The sequence below is a fragment of the Triticum urartu genome, chromosome 7A, assembly GCF_056163025.1.
Source record: "Triticum urartu cultivar PI428250 chromosome 7A, HENAU_Tu73, whole genome shotgun sequence".
NCBI classification, from domain to species: Eukaryota; Viridiplantae; Streptophyta; class Magnoliopsida; order Poales; family Poaceae; genus Triticum; species Triticum urartu.
In genome coordinates this window covers 616,022,441-616,031,615 of record NC_141879.1, presented here as the reverse complement: position 1 = coordinate 616,031,615, position 9,175 = coordinate 616,022,441, and positions in this window count along the sequence as shown.

Here is a 9,175-nt window from a genome sequence, read left to right as displayed (position 1 = left end):
AACATATGAGATGTTTCGAGGGCTGAAATTGGGATTTCAGGCTCGTGCCCACGTCAAGAGGTATAAGACCTCCGACGATTTTCTTAGCCTGCAAACTAAGGGAGAAAAGCTCAATTGTTGAGCTTGTGCTCAGATTGTCTGAGTACAACAATCACTTGAATCAAGTGGGAGTTAATCTTCCAGATGAGATAGTGATGTTTCTCCGAAGTCATTACCACCAAGCTGCTAGAGCTTCGTGATGAACTATAATATATCAGGGACATATATGATGATCCTTGAGATATTCGCGATGTTTGACACCGCGAAAGTAGAAATCAAGAAGGAGCATCAATTGTTGATGGTTGGTGAAACCACTAGTTTCAAGAAGGGTAAGGGCAAGAAGGGATACTTCATGAAACGGTAATTCAGCTGCTGCTCTAGTGAAGAAACCCAAGGTTGAACCCAAACCCGAGACTAAGTGCTTCTGTAATAAGGGGAACAGCCACTGGAGCAGAATTACCCTAGATACTTGGTAGATGAGAAGGCTGGCAAGGTCGATAGAAGTATATTGGATATACATTGTGTTGATGTGTACTTTACTAGTACTCCTAGTAGCACCAGGGTATTAGATACCGGTTCAGTTGCTAAGTGTTAGTAACTCGAAATAAAAGCTACGGAATAAACGGAGACTAGCTAAAGGTGAGATGACGATATGTGTTGGAAGTATTTCCAAGGTTGATCAAATATCGTACGCTCCCTCTACCATCGATATTGGTGTTTGCATTGAGCATAGACATGATTGGATTATGTCTATCGCAATACGGTTATTCATTTAAGGAGAATAACGGTTACTCTGTTTATTTGAATAATACCTTCAATGGTCTTGCACCTGAAATGAATGGTTTATTGAATCTCGATCGTAGTGATACACATGTTCATGCCAAAAGATAGTAATGATAATACCACCTACTTGTGGCACTGCCACGTAAGTCATATCGGTATAAAACGCATGAAGAAGTTCCATGTTGATGGATCTTTGGGCTCACTCGTTTTTGAAAGGTTTGAGACATGCGAACCATGTCTATTGGTGTATATGCATGAAGAAACTCCATGCAAATGGACCATTTGGACTCACTTGATTTTGAATCACTTGAGACATGCAAATCATACCACATGGGCAAGACGACTGAAAGCCTCGGTTTCAGTAAAATGGAACTAGAAAGCAACTTGTTGGAAGTAATACATTTTGATGTGTGCAGTCCAATGAGTGCTGAGGCATGTAGTGGATATCGTTATGTTCTTCACATATGATTTGAGTAGATGTTGAGTATATTTACTTGATGAATCACGAGTCTGAATTATTGAAAGGTTCAAGTAATTTCAGGGTGAAGTTGAAAGATCGTCGTGACAAGAGGATAAAGTATCTATGGTATGATCATAGAGATGAATATCTGAATTACGAGTTTGGCACGGAATTAAGACATTGTGGAAATTGTTTCACAACTGATACAGCCTGGAACACCATAGTGTGATGGTGTGTCCGAACATCATAACTGCACCCTATTGGATATGATGCATACCATGATGTCTCTTATCAAATTACCACGATAGTTTATGGGTTAGGCATTAGAGACAACCACATTCACTTTAAATAGGGCACCACGTAATTCCGGTGAGATGACACCATATGAACTATGGTTTAGAGAAACCTAAGCTGTCATTTCTTAAAAGTTTGGGGCTGCGATGCTTATGTGAAAAAGTTTCAGGTTGATAAGCTCAAACCCAAAGCGGATAAATGCATCTTCATAGGACACCCAAAACAGTTGGTTGTACCTCCTGTCTCAGATCCGAAAGCAATAAGGGATTGTTTCTAGAATCGGGTCCTTTCTCGAGGAAAAGTTTCTCTCGAAAGAATTGAGTGGGAGGATGGTGGAGACTTGATGAGGTTATTGAACTGTCTCTTCAACTAGTGTGTGACAGGGCACAGGGAGTTGTTCCTGTGGCACCTACACCAATTGAAGTGGAAGCTTATGATAGTGATCATGAAACTTTAGATCAAGTCACTACCAAACCTCGTGGGAGGACAAGGATGCATACTACTTCAAAGTGGTACGTAACCCTGTCTTGGAAGTCATGTTGCTAGACAACAATGAACCTACGAGCCATGGAGAAGCGATGGTGGGCCCGGATTCCGATAAATGGCTCGAGGCCATAAAATCCGAGAAAGGATCCATATATGAAAACAAAGTGTAGACTTTGGAAGAACTACTTGATGGTCGTAAGGCTGTTGAGTACAGATGGATTTTAAAAGGAAGATGGACAATGATGGTAAGTATCACCATTAAGAAAGCTCGACTTGTCGTTAAGATGTTTTCTGACAAGTTCAAGGAGTTGACTACGATGAGACTTTCTCACCCGTAGCAATGCTAAGAGTCTGTTGGAATTATATTAGCAATTACTGCATTATTTATGAAATCTTGCAGATAGGATGTCAAAACATTGTTTCCTCGATGATTTTCTTGAGGAAAGGATGTATGTGATACAAACCGGAAGGTTTTGTCAATCCTGAAAGATGCTAATAAGTATGCAAAGCTCCAGCAATCCTTCTAGGGACTGGAGTAAGCATCTCGGAGTTGGAATGTATGCTTTGATGAGATGATCAAAATTTTGGGTGTATACAAATTTTATGAGAAACTTGTATTTCCAAAGAAGTGAGTGGGAGCACTATAGAATTTCTGATGAGTATATGTTGTTGACGTATTGTTGATCAGAAATGACGTAGAATTTCTGGAAAGCATATAGGGTTATTTGGAAAGTGTTTTTCAATGGAAAGCCTGGATTAAGCTACTTGAGCATTGAGCATCAAGATCTATAAGGATAGATCAAAACGCTTAATAGTACTTTCAAATGAATACATACCGTGACAAGATTTTGAAGGAGTTCAAAATGGATCGGCAAAGAAGGAGTTCTTGGCTGTGTGAACATTGAGTAAGACTCGAAACCTGACCCGGCAGAAGAATAGAGAGAAAGGACGAAGGTCGTCCCCTATGCTTAAGACATAGGCTCTACAGTATGCTATGCTATGTACCGCACCTGAAGTGTGCCTTGCCATGAGTCAATCAAGGGGTACAAGAGTGATCCAAGAATGGATCACAGGACAGCGGTCAAAGTTATCCTTAGTAACTAGTGGACTAAGGAATTTTCTCGATTATGGAGGTGGTAAAAGAGTTCGTCGTAAAGGGTTACGTCGATGCAAGCTTAACACCTATCCGGATAGCTCTGAGTAGAGATACCGGATACGTATAATGGAGCAACAATTTAGAATAGCTCCAAGTAGAACAGTTATTTGGAATAGCTCCAAATAGAGCGTGGTAGCTGCTTCTAGGAGATGACATAAAGATTTGTAAAGCACACACGGATCTGAAAGGTTCAGACCCGTTGACTATAACCTATCTCACAAGCATAACATGATCAAACCCAGAACTCATCGAGTGTTAATCACATGGTAAATGTGAACTAGATTATTGACTCTAGTAAACTCTTTGGGTGTTAGTCACATGGGGATGTGACCTTGAGTGTTAATCACATGGCGATGTGAACTAGATTATTGACTCTAGTGCAAGTGGGAGACTGTTGGAAATATGCCCTAGAGGCAATAATAAATTGATTATTATTATATTTCCTTGTTCATGATAATCGTTTATTATCCATGCTATAATTGTATTGATAGGAAACTCAGATACATGTGTGGATACATAGACAACACCATGTCCCTAGTAAGCCTCTAGTTGACTAGCTCGTTGATCAATAGATGGTTACGGTTTCCTGACCATGGACATTGGATGTCGTTGATAACGGGATCACATCATTAGGAGAATGATGTGATGGACAAGACCCAATCATAAGCATAGCACAAGATCGTGTAGTTCATATGCTAAAGCTTTTCTAATGTCAAGTATCATTTCCTTAGACCATGAGATTGTGCAACTCCCGGATACCGTAGGAGTGCTTTGGGTGTTCCAAACGTCACAACGTAACTGGGTGGCTATAAAGGTACACTACGGGTATCTCCGAAAGTGTCTGTTGGGTTGGCACGAATCGAGACTGGGATTTGTCACTCCGTGTAAGCGGAGAGGTATCTCTGGGCCCACTCGGTAGGACATCATCATAATGTGCACAATGTGATCAAGGAGTTGATCACGGGATGATGTGTTACGGAACGAGTAAAGAGACTTGCCGGTAACGAGATTGAACAAGGTATCGGATACCGACGATCGAATCTCGGGCAAGTATCGTACCGCTAGACAAAGGGAATTGTATACGGGATTGATTAAATCCTTGACATCGTGGTTCATCCGATGAGATCATCGTGGAACATGTGGGAGCCAACATGGGTATCCAGATCCCGCTGTTGGTTATTGACCGGAGAACGTCTCGGTCATGTCTGCATGTCTCCCGAACCCGTAGGGTCTACACACTTAAGGTTCAGTGACGCTAGGGTTATAGAGATATTAGTATGCGGTAACCCGAAAGTTGTTTGGAGTCCCGGATGAGATCCCGGACATCACGAGGAGTTCCGGAATGGTCCGGAGGTAAAGAATTATATATAGGAAGTGCTATTTCGGCCATCGGGACAAGTTTCGGGGTCACCGGTATTGTACCGGGACCACCGGAAGGGTCCCGGGGGTCCACCGGGTGGGGCCACCTGCCCCGGGGGGCACATGGGCTGTAGGGGGTGTGCCTTGGCCTATATGGGCCAAGGGCACCAGCCCCAAGAGGCCCATGCACCAAGAGAGAGAAAAAAAGGGGAGAGTCCTAAAGGGGGAAGGCACCTCCGAGGTGCCTTGGGGAGGATGGACTCCTCCCCCCCCCTTGGCCGCACCCTTCCTTGGAGGAAGGGGCAAGGGCTGCGCCTCCCCCCTCTCCCTTGGCCCTATATATAGTGGGGAAAAGGAGGAGCAACCAGACCTAAGGCCTGGCGCCTCCCTCTCCCTCCCGTGACACATCTCCCTCCTCCCGCAGCGCTTAGTGAAGCCCTGTTGGAATCCCGCTACTTCCACCACGCCGTCGTGCTGCTGGATCTCCATCAACCTCTCCCTCCTCCTTGGTGGATCAAGGCGTGGGAGACGTCTCCGTTCCGTACGTGTGTTGAACGCGGAGGTGCCGTCCGTTCGGCGCTAGGATCATCGGTGATTTGGATCACGACGAGTACGACTCCATCAACCCCGTTCTCTTGAACGCTTCCGCGCGCGATCTACAAGGGTATGTAGATCCACTCCTCCCTCGTTGCTAGATGACTCCATAGATAGATCTTGGTGACACGTAGGAATTTTTTTGAATTTATGCTACGTTACCCAACAAAGCTAACGTATGGTTCTTGTCCATCACATCATTCTCCTAATAATGTGATCCCGTTATCAAGTGACAACACATGTCTATGGGTTAGGAAACCTTAATCATCTTTTGATTGACGAGCTAGTCTAGTAGAGGCTTACTAGGGACATGGTATTTGTTTATGTATCCACACATGTATTTAAGTTTTCGGTCAATACAATTCTAGCATGAATAATAAACCTTTATCATGATTAAGGAAATATAATAATAATCACTTTATTATTGCATCTAGGGCATATTTCCAACAACATATGCTCCTGCACACCAAAAATTGTTTTTTTGCAAATGTCATTTTTATTTTTGGAAAAAAGATGTGTTCATTGTCACGTTCAAATGCTACGTGCAAACTGTCAGGGCAAAAGGTTAAGCATTTTGACATGTGCAAAAAAAACAAGTTGAACCCCAAATGTTACACTTATTCTTTTTCCTTTTTTCACCCACAAAGCGCTGATATCCCGTTTCCCATGAATATTGTCAAGCACGCTTATTACACAAACATCTACAAAAGATATAATTTTTAAAATTTTATTTACTATTTATTTTGAATTTACTGTTCGTCAGGGAGCATATGCACCTAGAGCCAAAATGGTCGTCTCGAACAAGCACTACAACAGTTGTATCTTAGATTGGCAAATGAGACATGAGAGAATATGAGAGTTTTCTCTCTCTTATTATCTTGGAACTTGTGCATAGGTTGTTAGTTCATATTCATACAATCGTACTCTCTCTCTCTCTCCCTTTACTACTTGCCACCTCATTAGAAATACTACATGACATGTTTTAATAATGATGAGATAAGTACTTCCGAAGATGCCCTTAGTTTCTTGCAAAATCTTTGGTAAATAATTGCTTTTATTGTTTACCGTTATAAGATGACAACGTTGTCTGAAGATAAATCCATAGCTTCCACCGTCTAGCTTGTGCCACTCTCCACCGCCGCCGAAGCCCGCCGGCCCGCGGAAGGCCCGCCCCTCGCCCCCACGGGCCAGATCCGCGCCGCCGTCTCTCCACCCCGCGCCGCCGCTTCTTCCCGCGCTCCGGTGGCCGGAACCTCCACGGCCGCCACCTCGCCTCGCCGACCTCGCCGCCGTTCGCCTCCCCGCCGCCCGGCCCGCGCCGCCCCTCGCCGCCCACCGGCCGGCTCCGCCGCCCCGCATACGGCCGGCCCCGTGACCCCACGTCCTCGCCGGCGGGAGCCCCGGCCTCTCCTTCCACGACGAGCTCCGGCAAGACTCCGGCAAGCTTCAAGTTCATCTCCGGCGTTCCTCGGTTTCCGCGCGTGAACAGTGCAACCGGATCTAGATATGGGATTTGTCTACGGTTGACTTTTCTCCTCCTAACCCTAGTTTTTTATGCATACTTTGACCGATGATATCTCCGCATTCGTAGCTCCATTTTGGACATATAGTATATCAAAATGTTCGCCTCGAAGAGTACATCATTTCATTACATTGCATCATTTTCATTTGAGTTCATCTTGATGCCCGAAATGCTGCTAGAAGGAGGCTTCGTGAGTTATTTGGCAGATCCGATAGTTCATCCTAGACTTTTGTCATTTTTGCCATGATTGTTGTGTGCATGATATGCCTCTGAGTCCTTCACATGTTTTGTTAAGCATTTTTTCTACTTTCCAGAGGTGCAACCCATGCATTTTTAGGATGTGTGTGGTGACTTGTGCAAGCTTGCAAAGAGAGGCACCCGGGATATCTGTTTTCAGGGACTTAGTAATTTTCTCTAATTTTCTCTAAGTCTGGGATTTTTAGTTCATGATGCCATATGTTTAGCTTGTTTCCTAACGATCCGTGCCTCTTTTGAGGATGATCAGTAAGGGACTTTTGTTAATCATGTTATGCTCTATCCATCCATGCCTTTACTTGGAATTATGGAGCACCATAGCTTGAGTCAATCGAGCTCTACTTTTGCTTCGTTGTGAATCTGGGCAGATCGTCAACTTGTTTGCGATTTTGCCGGAGTTATTGTAGTTGATCCGTGCATGCCATGCCATTGTTATTGCCATGTCTAGCTAGAATTTTGTGCCTTCTTAACGGATATATGCTTTCCTTGCCGTGACTTGCACCGTGGTGAGTGCATCGAGCTCGTTTACATGCCTTCGTGAGTTAAATTTCAGCATGTCTCAGTTTTCACTCAGTCTGAAAACTGATTGTGTTTGAGCTATGTTCGTGTGTTCGTTAGAGTATTTTGTGATCCCTTTTGGCCCCAGGTCACTTTGGGACTTTTGTTAAGCTTGTTGAGTAGCTCCATGCCATGTTCTTACTTGTCATATTCAGGTCTTGTATCATGTTGTTTTGCTGCTCCGAAGAGAGCATCGTGGTCTGAAATTTCAGACTAGTGTTAATTTCACCAAGTCTGAAATCTGTTTTGCATATGCGTTTTTGCCATGCTTGTTTGAACCTCATAATGGATGAATTGGCCGTGGCTCAGTGCTAGTGTTTTGATAAGCATCTTGCGTACATCCCTTCCATGTCTTTTTTGTCATGTTTGGTGGCTGTAGCATGTTCATTTCATTGCATTTAGATGCTTACTTGCTGTAAATCGCAGACCGGTGCCATATCTTAAAACGCTTGCCATTTCCAAACCATAACTCCGATTCCAATGATCTTTATATCGTTTTCAAGCTATTTCATCCCCTCTATCCAGTGGCACATTTGGTTTTCCAAGTTGAGGCCAGATTCATGCATTTCCTGTCACATCATGCATTTTGCATCCCGCATCGCATCCCGCATAGCATACCATCTTTGCATCTTATTGCTTGAGCTTGCACGTGGTTGATTGTATCCTTGTTGCTTGTTTGTGTTGTTTAGGTAGAGCCGGGAGACGAGTTCGCTAATGAGGAGCCCGTTGAGTTGGCTTTTGAGGATCCAGTCAACTCTGACAGCTTTGTAGGCAAGATGATCATACCCTTGAAATCACTACTATCTTTGCTATGCTAGTTTGCTCGCTCTTGCTATGCCATTGCTACGATGCCTACCTTTTACTTCTCAGCCTCCCAATTGCCATGTTGAACCTCTAACCCACCTTGTCCTAGCAAACCATTGATTGGCTATGTTACCGCTTTGCTCAGCCCTTCTTATAGCGTTGCTAGTTGCAGGTGAAGATTGGAGCCGTTCCTTGTTGGAACATTTATTTACTTGTTGGGATATCATTATATTGCTATGTTATCTTAATGCATCTATATACTTGGTAAAGGGTGGAAGGCTCGGCTTCTCGCCTAGTGTTTTGTTCCACTCTTGCCGCCCTAGTTTCCGTCATATCGGTGTTATGTTCCCGGATTTTGCGTTCCTCACGCGGTTGGGTTATAATGGGAACCCTTTGTCAGTCCGCCTTGAATAAAACTCCTCCAGCAATGCCCAACCTTGGTTTTCCCATTTGCCACCTAGCCCCTTTTCCCTTGGGTTTCGCGGACTCAAGGGTCATCTTTATTTTACCCCCCGGGCCAGTGCTCCTCTGAGCATTGGTCCAACCTAGAGCACCGTGTGGGGCCGTCCCTTGGCAACTTGGGTTACGTTGGCTCCCGTACGCTTAGCTTATCCGGTGTGCCCTGAGAACGAGATATGTGCAGCTCCTATCAGGATTTGTCAGCACAACGGGTGGTGTTGCTGGACTTGTTTTACCATTGTCGGAGTTGTTTTGTTGTACCGGGATACCGAGCCTGATCGGAACGTCTCAGGTGGAGGTCTATTCCTTCGTTGACCGTGAGAGCTTGTCATGGGCTAAGTTGGGACTCCCATGCAGGGATTGAACTTTCGAAAGCCGTGCCCGCGGTTATGGGCAGATGGGAATT